Raw genomic sequence first — 13815 nt, 5'->3', positions numbered from 1 at the left:
TAGTGCACTCAGTCTTCTAAAACAGAGAATCTATTCGAAACTTCAATCTGGTATTCCTTTCTTACCTGGCTTTCTTCTAATTTCTTTAAATTGAATCTCTCCGTTTTCAGATAAGGAATATTTCCTTTATTCAACGATAATCTCTCTCTCGTATTATTGCTGCTACCAGGTAGTGATCAGTGTCACAATCAGCCATCTAAACGACCGGACATCAATTATGCTAGATTGCCTTCTTCTATCTACTAAAACGTGATCAATTTGATTGTGTTTTTCCGTCTGGTGATGTCCAAGTGTATTTATGACCGTCGCGATGTGGGAATTTTGTACTCTTCACGATTAGGTTTTTGGATGTTGCAGAGTCCACGAGTCTAACACCGTTGTCATTACTTTCCTTATGCAGACTTTCGTTCCCTATAATCGGTTTGAAAATATCCTCTCGTCCTACCTTCGCATTGAAATCCCCTAATAGAATTTTCATATGGTATCGCGGAAGTTGGTCAAAATATCTGTTCCACTGCTTCGTAAAAACTGTCTTTTATATCGTCATCCTTATCTTCAGTTGGGGTATGTACATTTAAAACAATAATATCACACCACCGTCAATGAAAGTAACTAGAGGTACCTGGCAGCATAAAGGTGAAACGTTGTGAAGAAACAAAGAAACTTAAGGTGTATTACGAACAGTTAGAGATTTAGTTCTTCTCGGGGAAAGAACCGTACCATTGAGTTGGCGTATAATATACTGGCTAAATTTTAGGCCGACCATATAAGGTGAGCGGCGAAGACCTAGAGTTCGCCGAAGAGCAACACTAACAGGAACACTTAGGGCCTTGGGGTGTTCCCTAGTCGAAGGTCTGAAATTCTGAATATTTGTCGGGAACAAGATTAGTTTGGATGGAAACCTCGGACGTGTGAGTTGCCACAAATTTATAAGAGGTAGCTGCAACAGTAACAAAGGGCACAAAAACATCTCAACAATCTTTAGCTCTCGGATACCTTTCTCACGTTCAAAGGCCGGACAACTCCGAGACCAAGTAGAATGCGCGGCCTTGCAGTTGACACTAAAGGGCTTGGTCGCTGTACAGTGTTTCGCACCATAACTACATTAGCCACAATTTACACAAAGAGCAGCACTCGCATTACACGACGTGTTGGTGTGGTGGAAGTGTGGACATTTGAAACAGCGCGGAATAAGAGGTGAAAACAGCAGTAAATTGATTTATTGCCTCAAGGGTAGTAACGATGTTTAATCCAGGAACTCTCAGAAAGGTGGCTGCAAACAATCCAACACGAAGGGCTATACTTTGAAGGTATGTTATGTACCAGAATATTTGAAGAATTTTGATTCAACTTTGTATTAATGTTTTCTGCAATGGTATATTCATCGAAATACTGCATTCTATGGAAACTGTAATCACTGAGTGAAGTCTAAACTCAGTTAAGTTTCTGAGTAATTAAAAGTCATACATTACTAAACCTTCATATCATAACTGACATCTCTGAAAGGTTTATTATTTGCCAAACTTCAACTAATGAAGGAACGAAAGCCTATAAAGTAACATTGCCATAATTAGTAAGGGGAATTGACCAAAAAGTTACAACCGTGTTTGAAATCCTGAAGCCGCCACTGTTCTAACCTCTGGATATAACTGCGTCTAAGTGCATGTAAATTACAAGAATAAATAACCATCTATATGCAAAACTCTTGCGAATCGTAGTTTCGGGAGGGAAAGTTTTAATATACAGTATCCAGAATTCCAGTTCAACACAAGAGCTTTGGCAACACAATTAATTCCATTAATTAATTCTGCGGAAGGCTGCCAGATTGTGATTGCCACTCAACCACACAAGGAAAGACCAATAGTTTGGTCGGCCAATGGTTTCTGGAGATCAAACTCGAAATAAAACGCGTATTGGTTTCAGAGGAAATCCTCTTCTAATTACTGCAACCAAATACTCCCTCTGGGATTTAATTTATTATTGAACAGACCAGATGTATCTAACAACCCATTAGTGATGTTACACCTACCTTATAATGCTCCTCCAATCAATAAGGAAAGCAAAATGGCGTTTTTCAATAAAATTTTCAAGTGTAGGATGTATACACTATTATTTATGTGTATTCAAAGTACATGAATTTACTATCTCAAGATCGGTTGCAGTATATGTTTTGAAGGATATCAAAGGAACAAGTGTATGATTTTATACGATATTTTCTATTTCAAAGCCCTCTGGTTACGTTCTATAACGAAGAGGAGATAAGTGAGTTACGGTAAAATTGTTAAAGTAAATAAAGGCAGCAATAGGAGAATCATGAGAAATATCTACAGACATAATATACTATTGACTATCTTGTATTAACACGGACTCGGATTGCACTAATGACCCATCATACCAGAAGGGGAGCCACCGTACGAAACTTTTAATTATTCAACGTATGATACATATGAAGGAAAGCTGTTAAGGTATTTGCTATAGTGATAGTTAATAACGTTCATATTATTGCTTAGATCTGAAATCTAACATAGATGATTCTCATAGACAGAATCCTATGACAACCTGATACCTGACAGGTGACATTTCAATATACATGTGTAATTTTTAAATTCATGTAAGGGAGTTTCTTTACAGTATGAACCCTACAGTATATATACTACCAAATTGTATATAATATATAAAGACCATTCAAAAAGTTTTGCAATGGGCGTAACCTTTTTAATAGTACTAGGACCTTGAAATTTCGGTCATATACTTGTATCCTTTATGTACGCACACATGTTACTCAATGTATCCTCCATCCACTGTAACATATTAAATTCACCATTCTTCTCATGACGTGATTGCACTTTGGTAAAACCCCGACTAGCAACCAGCAAACTAGCGAACAGCTTACCACAAAGATGGGCCTTCAGACGGCCAAACAGAAAAAAATGAACGTGGTCAGGTCCGAAGTACAAGAGGTTTGAGGTACTTCCCATTCTATATTTCTGATTCTGTGCTGTGTGATTGGCAGAATGGGATCTCACATTATCTTGGTGCTGTGTGATTGGCAGAATGGGATCTCACATTATCTTGGTGCAGTGTGATGACTTTATTTTGGAGTATCGGTCTCTTTGTCTTTAGACTAAAACTGTGTTAATATTAGAACACTATCCACAGATAATGCAGTCTCTTTAACAAGCTGTCTTGTGGTGACACATCTGTCATTCCTGATGATTTGATCAATGTGGTCTTTGTCAACATTTTTCACTGCAGTTGATGGTCTGAAAGACCGTGGTTGGTCCAGCAAACTGTGATTACTACTGTATAATCTTTGTACCCATCTTCGGATATTGCTTCTGTCCATAATCATTATACGTAGGTCAAATGGATGTGGATGAATGATCGGCAGTCTTATATGGGAATTCAGCGATTGACTGTTAGCGAGTGAGGCTGTCTACTCCCTTCTCTATTGTGGGCTATCTGTAAACATAGGAAAACAAAATTGTTTCGAAACCTCAACACAAAGGACAGAAGTCAGGCACAAAAACATCTTATTGTTCTAGTGCTAATCACAGAAGAGTTATGGCTCATTGTACAAAGCTTTCTGAGCGTCCTTCGTAGCTGATATGTCCCTTATTTACACAGAAAGAATAGATTTAGATTTATGGAAAATATTGGAACTCCTATCCCCCCCCCTTAGAATAAGTATTTCAATGAAAGTGTAATGATAAAATACACAAGATTCTCTACCCTTGGTATAAATTTTGAAACCTTCCTTTAGTCAAATTGATATGATGTAAAAGCCCAAATTGAGGTGTGTACTGTGTTCCAAAAGTCATTTCAAACGGGTCGGCCGTTTTCCTATCCTGAAAACTATGAATTCGACACTAATTTGCTGTAAGAAATTTTTGTCATTTTTCTCTCTTTCCACTCTCTCCTCTGCCGATGGGGTTGAACTTTGGCTTAAACGGCATTGAGAACGCTACTATTCAATACAGTGACCTCAAAATCTATGGATTGCATACTAATATAGTTTTTTTTTTCAGTTTGTAAGTTCATTTCCATAAGTTTGATTGAAATTTTGGAATTTCTCCATGCGTTGCAGACTTACGCTGGAACACACACACACACACACACATATACACACACACATACACACACACACACATACACATTACATATATGTAGTAATGTTTATGACAATGAAATATTAGATAACAGATATATAATCTATAGACAGGATAGGTTGGGGACTAGAGGAGGAGGTGTAATCTTAGCCATTAAAGACAAATATAATAGTTATTCTATTAATACTAGTATCGATGGCATTCAAATTGTTTGTACACGAATTGTAATACGAGCTGTTAGGATAATGGTTATTGTGCTTTATATACCTCCTGGTACAAGTATTGATACTTATCGAGAGTTGTATTCAAAAATAGAGTATTTATTTGTCAAATATAGTGATAAATTATTAATTATAGGTGACTTTAACATAACATCACTTATCGGCACTGCAACAAATTGGAATGCAAATGATATTTTCATCACAGAAATTAATAACTTTATATCATTGTTAGGGTTAACGAATGTGAATAATGTCTTAAATGTTAATCACAGAACACTTGATTTGGTTTTATGCGGCCGTGATGATGTAATTAAAGTCGAGTTATGTACCTCACCTCTGGTATCAGTTGATGTACATCACCCTCCGTTGGTATTTAATATTCCATGTAATTATAAGGATACCCGAAAGAGATGTGACGTCTCTTCTTATTATAATTATCGTAAGGCAGATTTTTGTGGTATCTATAGAGACTTAAAGAATCAAACATGGAATAACTTAAGAAACGTTAGGAATATAAATGACGCTTTAGATATTTTCTATGATACAGTATATAAAATTATTGAAGCATACGTACCCAAGTTTAACAATAGAAATAGAAGAAAATTTCCACCTTGGTTCGATAATGAAATAATTAATGTTCTAAAAAGAAAAGAGTATCATAGGAGACGCAGAAAAACTTCAAATTATCATGACGAACAATATAATGAATTTCGTAGACATTCGAAAAAATTGATAAAAACTGCGTATAATAACTACATTAAATCTTATGAAGAAATAATCAAACACGACCCTAAAAAAATTTGGAATTTATTGAATAGTAAAAGAAAAGGGAAATCTAATATTTCTGTAATGCAATACAGGGATGATTCACTAAATTCACCTCAAGAAATTGCAAATGGGTTCGCTAAGTATTTTGGCAGTGTTTATGATCCTAGTCCACCTACATATACTCTGAATGAAAATTATGAATCAGTTATAAGCTATAGTTTAGCAATAACACATATTTCTAAAAATGAAATTCACCAATCAATAAAGCAATTAAAATCTAGCAGAAGTAGTGGTCCAGATGAACTTCCCACATATTTATTTAAAGGTTGTGCTGAACCATTATTAGTTCCACTATGTTTGATATTCAATTTAATTTTGAAAACTCAATCCTTTCCGGATAAATGGAAGCTGAGTAAAATAACACCGATATTAAAAACGAGAAACTCTAATAATATTGAAAATTATAGACCTATTGCCCTAATTTCAGTTCCTTCAAAAATTTTCGAACAAATTTTATTTAACAGAATTTTCTCGCATGTCAAATCCTATATTTCACCTTTTCAGCATGGTTTTTACCCAGGACGCTCAACTTTGATCAACTTAACTTCTTTTTCTCAATTTATTGCAAGTTCTATAAATGATGGATATTACGTTGATGTAATTTATACGGATTTTCAAAAAGCATTTGATAAATTAAATCACACGGTTTTAATAAATAAGCTTCTGGCTATGGGGTTTTCAACCTCTTTGATAAATATTATGATCTCTTATTTGCGAGGTAGAACATATTTTGTCAATTATAATTTTGTAAAATCTTTTATTTACGTAGCTAATTCAGGTATACCACAAGGTTCAAATTTGGGCCCATTGCTATTTTCCTTATTCATTAATGATTTACCAAATGCTGTAAAATATAGTAATTGTTTATTATATGCCGACGACATGAAAATATTTAAAGCTATAAAAGTGAATAATGATCGACATGAACTACAAAGAGATATTAATAGTTGTCTGCAATGGTGTATCAGAAACAAATTATATTTTAACATAAAAAAATGTAATGTTATAACGTTTTCAAATAAAATTAATTGTCCATCTTTTGAGTATAAGATTAATAGTGAAAAGTTAAAAAGAGTATATTCTGTTAATGACTTAGGTGTATTACTAGATCATAAGTTTACACTTAAATGTCACATAAATAAAATTATTGCAGAGTCGTACAGGGCACTAGGGTTTTTAATAAGGAGTACAAGAGACCTATATAATATCCAAGCTTTAAAACACCTCTTTATAGCGATGATTAGAAGTAAGTTGGAATACTGTTGTGCTCTTTGGGATCCTATTCACAAATTACAAGCAAATAACATAGAACGAGTCCAATTTAAATTTTTGAAACATCTTTATTTCAAATTGTATCATATATCAGCAACTAAAAATAAGATCTCGTATTCTTCTCTTTTAATTAAATTTGATATGCATTCTCTTTACAGTAGACGTTTCCTTATTCAGCAAACATATTTGTACAAGACAATAAACTCAGTAACAGATAATTGTAATTTGCTCCAATATATTAATTTCAATATACCAAAACGACCATTGCGTAAGAATTTAATATTTAACATAACGAGATCTCATATTACAATTCACCAGGACTCATTCATAGTTAGAGCTTGTAAGAATTTCAATCAGCTGGTTTCATCAGATTTGGATCTTGACTTCTCTTATCCTACCGCTGTATATTTGCGTATACTCAAAAATAATATTTTGAAAAGACATTATGTATGGATTAATTAAATAATTAAGAAGTGTTATCTCTATAACTTACCTCTATGATTTGAACCTATGCTGGAGACTTTTTTTATTTTTCATATTATTCATTTTTTTCATATTCATTTTTTTTATATTTTTCATTTTTTTAATATTTTTCATTTTCTTTTAAATTTATACTATTAATATTTTAATTTGTTTTTATTATTTAACTTGTATTTTTCCTTGTTTACATGTATTTTTTTTAATTTTTTTTCTTTCAGTATATAGATATATATGTATTTCATATGTAATTATGTGTGTATACATATGTTCCTCTGTAAATGGAGTTTGGCTCTGTAGAGGACTATTATAAATAAATAAATAAATAAATAAATATATACCTAAGAACGACTTCGGCGTTGCCTCTCTAAATTCACCATCAGGTTGACATGTCGGTTCTTCCCTAAACTTGAACTTCAATCGGATTGTTTGTTACTTAACAGATTAACGATACCGAAAACTATGGATTCGACACTAATTTCGATTCCTTTCGTTTATTTTCACATTCTTCCAGAAGTGATAATGGGGACTGAATTTGCACTTAAACGACCTAGAAAGTATCACTATTCATTTCTGCGACCCCGAAAGTTGTGGATTCGACAGTAATATCGATTGTTTTCGATCGTTTTGTGTCGTCAACTCCCACTTCCGCCTAGAAGTTGTAATATACCATTACAGTTAATGGATTTTTTGTTTAGAGGGGTCCACTAATTTTTCAACGCACTGTACTACATGATTTTTTCAAAATATAACTTCGTTCCGTGTAGGATATTCATTCGTCGTTGATTCAAACCAAAATTAATGTGGAACCTTTAAATAATCTAGTAGTACTAATATTTTGTGGAATAATATCTTTATTTATACATAACTTTATTATGAATCTCATATATGGACATTTCAGATGGATGAATATTGGAATTCTCATCTTAATGCTATACGAAAACATAGGCCCACAATTGAACAGAAATTGTTGAAATTATTCACCAATCTGATTTTTGGCGTCCCCCTTCGTCCCTTTGAGATGCACATATCCTCCCAAGATCCGGTTTTATTCAGTTTTGACTATTTTTCATTTGGCGACGAAAAATTTTAAAGCGAAATACTTGATCCTGATTGAACTATTTTCTGACGCTCTGATATCAAGGCGCGAGAATGATTATTCTAAAACCTGCACAAACCAAGCCACAGTGTGTAACTTCAGCTCTTGCAAATTTCAGAATTTAGCGAGGAAAAAGCAGCATTATTAAGGTAAACCTAGTGTTAGTCAATAATTAAACTCACAGGAAGCTAATGGGAGCCCGAAGCAGTAAAATTCGGCAGTGAGAACAGTCAAAAACCTAGTGAAATATATAAATTCAACTCAGGGACGCCATGTTACTGCATACTAATGGTGATGGACAGGATCTATAGTGCTGTGTGTTAATAATCGGTTTTAACTTAAGTTTTCTGTGATCAAAATATTCAAAAATTTCCTTTTCTCCCCTCCCGAAATTTAGTTTAAGGTTACGTGAGGCCTGTGCTGGTACAGTTTATGTTTGTGTAGGTAGTAAGTGTGACTTTTTAAAAATTATTACTTACATGGCGGTATATAATTTCGTAGTATTTAGGGAGATTCTCATTATGGTAACTTAAACGTAAACAAGGGGCTCTCATTTACTCCGGAATTGATAAGCTTCCAACCAAAATGGGTTAAACGATTTTTTATTAGGGTTCTTTTCCTTTCAGGAAAGGGACCCTTACAATTAACAGTTTTGATATGTCCTGTCAATGGCATTAACAGTAATTTGAAAACATAATTTAGTTTGCAGAAGGGCTACTTGGCTCTGATCATTTCGTCCTCTCTTTTCAATTCATAGAGCCAACTGATGAAACTAAATAATCTTATTTGATTCATATATAGTCGAGTGGTGTGATATGTATTAGCATGTATAGTTATATGTATTAGTATTTACCTTTCTTTGGTATGTGGAGTGTAATGTGAATGTGTTTGAGTAGTGTACATTTTAGGATTAAGGTGCGAGTGAAACTATGAAATGTTTAGTGATGGACAGTGTATTGTTGTTTGTTTATCTTTTTGGTCCGTCACAACAAGTACGTTACTCCATAGCGAGGAACTTCATAGTAGTTCGTACCGTAATTTTATAGTACATGGCTTATAATTAACAAAACAGTGCAAAGATTATTCAGTTGTGTAAGGCTGTTTTCAGACTACTAGCGCCATCGCGTCTAAATTTAGTATTATTCGTCGGTAATGTCCTATTATCTAAATACTTAGTGATCTGGTTTATACGGAAATGACTCTTCCTTTATAATAAATTACGAGTAAACATTGGCTTAGACCCATACGAATAGGTAATTAGACAAATTGATTTGTAATTAAACATTCCTGAAAAGCACGATCGTTTATATATCCTAGTAACTAAAATATTAATCATAATAATCTTCGCGTTTCTACTTACCTTGAAATTTGTCTATATGGTGATTTTTTTTAATCTCCGGGCTGCATTTACAAATCCTCTTATCCGTTGCGTGCTGCGAGCAATGGCATTGTTGACATTTGTTTGATATGTAGTTGCATATTATTCATAACGTTAAACTTTCAGTGCATACAGAATGAAATTTTAAAACCGTGAAGTGAATTATACGATAGCTTGTTACGACAGAAATTTATATTTGGTTCATGTAGGATCACACGTGCAAATTGATGGATTATGGCAATCACTGACTTTAATATATATTTATGTAGAGTGCTTTGAACAGTCTCGGGCTTAGTGATGAAGTATAAGGTGTCTAAAAAGAAATCGACGTCGTAAAGAAAAGTGAATAAATAAATAAATAAGTAATGATAGTATTATTAATATATAAAAGAGTATAGTAATGAATATGAGTAAGTAGCAAGACGCCCGTGTGTATATGTGCCCAGTAGTTAAGTTATTATGAAGTATTGATAATATACTGTATATAAAAGTAAATTCCTTGGTGCATGAATTTTAACGTCGGATTTTATATGAGGGCACTGTGTTACGAAAAATAATGGATGGTAGTTTTCACTTAGCGGCTCGAATCTACTAAAGTAAATACACCTGTTAATTAGTCAACCGGCCCGACGATAAAAATAATAGCCATATATCAAATGATCCCGGATACTTCACAGTAAATTACCTAACAGAATAGCTGTTTGGCAGAATCAACACAGTTTAGATATATGCGTTTAACTTGTATTTAGGATAATACCCGGCAACTTCGAATTTTTTTTCACGTCCCCCGACCAAGCCAAGTTCATTATTGTTCGTAGAGGCGACAGAGTGGATAGGATCAAATAATATAGTAAATCTAGTACGGTAAACTCTAGTAATAACTTACCAGGGCGTCTAAACCCCGATACTCATGAATTTTCACTTCTTTTATTTCTAGCATATAGTGTTTGAAATTAGTTGACGCCTCAAGATGTAGCGGATCTTGCGCACTGGGAGCGACTAATACGATTTGGCAGACAACTCACTAGTACAAAATCTATTTTTATTTAATTTTTGTTTATTTGGCAAGTCTCTGTTAAGATTTCTTCTGTTTTATCGATTTTAGTCTAGTTTTCCATACTTTTCTCGAAAGTCTTCTTAGTTTCTGAGGGCTCGTATATTTTTCTTTAGAAATTCTAAATTAGAGACCACACTGACACTTCCTGCTGGACTGGTCGTAATCTGAGTGAATTTGTACCGGAAATAGTTAATAGTCAATCATTCCATAGGACTTATTCCTTGTTAGATGGTTGCTTAGAAGGAATGGACTTGTACGTAGGCACTCAGAGACCCCTTTGGGCCACGCGTTTGAGTATGCCACTTTTTTCGGCATATATAAGTATATTTGGCTGTGGATTGTTGTATGTCGAAATTCGACCACTTATCCTTGTAGTTTTAGTGTCCTAGCTTATCCCTTTGTCGCCACTTTTCTCTCTCTCTTCCGTATCTATTCCTCTACTCTCTTCAAGATTTTTAAAAAAATTTTACCTTCCCTCCTCGAGTTTTGAATCTTACAAATATCGACCATGTAATATATATCTTTCGAACCTAAATAACCAGCTGAGACGTCGCAAGACACGATTCATAGATGTATTCATTGGTGTGAAGTATAAAGTAAACGGTTTCCGCCATATTGACGGATTGCGGTAGCGAGCGATGCTCCGGTCTATAATTAAATGTCACTTGTGTTTTCCTTCTATCATTATTCAATTAGAATATTTCGTCAAGTTATTATCTAATCCCTCTTTTGTTTCCACTGGTACTTTTGAGTGTGAAGATTATTGTAGTTATTTGGGCCCAAAACTATTGTCAATGTCTTTAGTTACGTTTATAATTATATTCTTTGTTCTGACGTGCCTAAACAGAATACCTGGAAATATGAATTTATCTTTATGCACGGGAAATTATTTGAATATATATATATTGAATGTGAATATATATTATTGAAATAAAATGTATAATATTGAATTGAGTAAATAAATATATGTGTAAAGGGTCTTGGTATCTTACCTCGTACAGTTCTTGGTTGCCACGGTCGTGAAATATCCGATAAATGCGAAGTGTAAGAATTGAAAATATCACCACATGTTGTATATTCCTTTCAATCTATGTTTTATTCTCTAGTAACATATGTAAAAACTAACATTAATAGTACTACACTAACCGCATGTAGCATGGGTTTAAGGCAGGTCGGCATAATCCCAATTTATTACCAATTCGATCCTCAGACTAGTAAACTGAAATCCTATAATATAATTACATTCAATCCCACCCCTTCTGTACAAATCCTGAAATTCAACCAGGGTTTTCACCTTGATAAATCGTGCTCTCATTGACGAAGATCCTTCTAGACTTGAGAAATTCTCGTTCTTAGTTTTTTCTTGAGTTGTGCGAATCTACAGATAAATGTGAGTATTTCATGATATAAGGCGATAATAGTACAAACCTTGTCAAGGAAGTAGCAAATCAAGTGAAATGACCGAAGAAGGAAAATAGTCGCCGTAAAGGTAGAGATGAAACTTTGTTTTGTAGTCCAAAGGGGGATGAAATATACTGACACGTATATCTATAGACAGAATAAGTGTCGAGTGTAATTAGTAACTTAATTTCATGTATGCGTACAGAAAATAAAGTGAAAGATTTGGATATCATGAAAGGGTGCTTTAATATTCAGTGTAATACTAACGTTCATTGTTAACTACGATATAGGACTCGTAAAAATTTTCTTAAAATCTTCATATGTGAGAAAGGACTCATTTGAATCCTAATATAAAGTTTTTTCTTTCCTTTGTTCTTCATCCAATCATGATTTTATAAAATATAAATACTTTTTATTTTTATTTATTTTTTCTTTCTCTGTTAATTCATATTATATGTTCAAACAATTATGTTGAGATGTTAAGCAGATTTATGTATATCCAAATATAAATGTCCCTTTTAATCTTTCTGTTAATATATATATATATATATATATATCAGATAGATATAGATATCGATTGCATATCATAAGAATTTGTGTCTCATTCTGGAATAGATATAATAAATGTTTACAAAATTGTAGTTAGATGGTTTCTATTACATTATTTTTATTCATACCGATACGCTGTCCTGTATGTATGTGATTATGTGTGTATGAATCACAAATTTTAGTTTTTTAAGTGGTAGCATTGATAGTTATTTACGATGATAGTGTTTGTAATACATATGTAATAATATACTGATGCATGACAGAGGTTATAAGAGATAGCTAATCCAAAAGTACTCAAAATCGGCTCTATGAGGAAAGCCAGAACAAAAGGATGAGCCAAAATAACGACGGTTCTTTCAGGAACCTCAAAACACTACTTGTGGAAGATATATACGTGACTTTATTTTTTTCTTGTCCGATTCAAATGTGTGATTGATCTTCGCTATGGAAATTCAGATACTGAGTAAAGATTATACAACGTTTGGAAATAACAAGATAAATTATTTAGTAAAACTTTCTCGTAACCTGGGCTGGGTCGGGACAACTCCCACTTGCGTAGTTGCCTGGATCCAGGTCAGGGTCGTATGGGGAGCATGTATCTCTTCTGGATTGATCCTCAAGTAATAACAGTTAGGTATAAAGTACCTCTTAATAACTATTCGAGTTCCTTCACCATATTCCCATATTTATGCAATAATTCTTTCTCCTCTACCTTTCTTCTTTTTCTCCTTTCCTACATTCTTTTTCTTTCTCACTCTTTCTTTTCCTATTTCTAAAAAACTGAGGGGTCGTGAATGAGAGTTGTCGCTATTGATATGGTCATAAAATTGTTTTAATATTTCTTCGAGAGTCGGATACCATTTAGTCAACACAAAAACAACCATCTGGAGTTAGAATATTCTAAAAGTCCATTTATTTTAATTTTAGCTATTTTTTGGCTAAATTACTAAATTCCAAAAGATTTCAATATTAATTCAAAACTATAGCGACTACAACATTCCCCACTCACGACGTCTTATCCCCACTTCGAGCTAAACTTGGACATAAAGGACATATTTAATAGAAACTGTCACAAATTAACTTAAGGCGCTGTCGCCACTAATCTCGGTCATTTGAGACATTTTTTTTAAACTTTTCCCACTCCTATGCTGATTAGGACTGAACTTTGACTTTAATGCTATCGGAAGTATGGCTGTTCATATCAGCGACACCGAACACTACGGATTTGCCATTAACATCGGTTGTTTTCGATTATTTTTACGTACCACAATTTCCTCTCCTTTCCACGGGTGCTAAAAAAGTCTGAAATTGGACCTAAAGAACATCAGGAGTGCATTACTATTCATCCCAACGACGCCGATTAAGTATGGATTCGACAATAATATTGCTCATTATTATCATTTTTGTATGTTACTCCCTCTCAC

At 33.7% G+C, this 13815-nt stretch overlaps 1 protein-coding gene across 2 annotated transcripts in view; it reads left to right on the top strand.

Annotated features, from left to right (window-relative positions):
* Positions 1 to 13815, top strand: part of Epac (Exchange protein directly activated by cAMP) — a 1466091-nt gene that overhangs the window by 85170 nt on the left and 1367106 nt on the right. Inside the window, exon 1 of one of the 2 annotated variants that reach the window (XM_081740196.1) lies at positions 8080 to 8155. The exons of the other annotated variant lie outside the window; for it this stretch is intronic. The gene's annotated coding sequence lies outside the window, so the exon portion shown is untranslated. Of the gene's footprint in view, positions 1 to 8079; positions 8156 to 13815 lie in introns of those variants that run through there. 2 annotated transcript variants of the gene reach the window in all.

This window comes from Thermobia domestica, chromosome 15, assembly GCF_964235325.1.
Source record: "Thermobia domestica chromosome 15, izTheDome1.hap1.1, whole genome shotgun sequence".
In the NCBI taxonomy this organism is placed as follows: domain Eukaryota; kingdom Metazoa; phylum Arthropoda; class Insecta; order Zygentoma; family Lepismatidae; genus Thermobia; species Thermobia domestica.
This window is presented reverse-complemented; position numbering and strand designations above follow the sequence as displayed.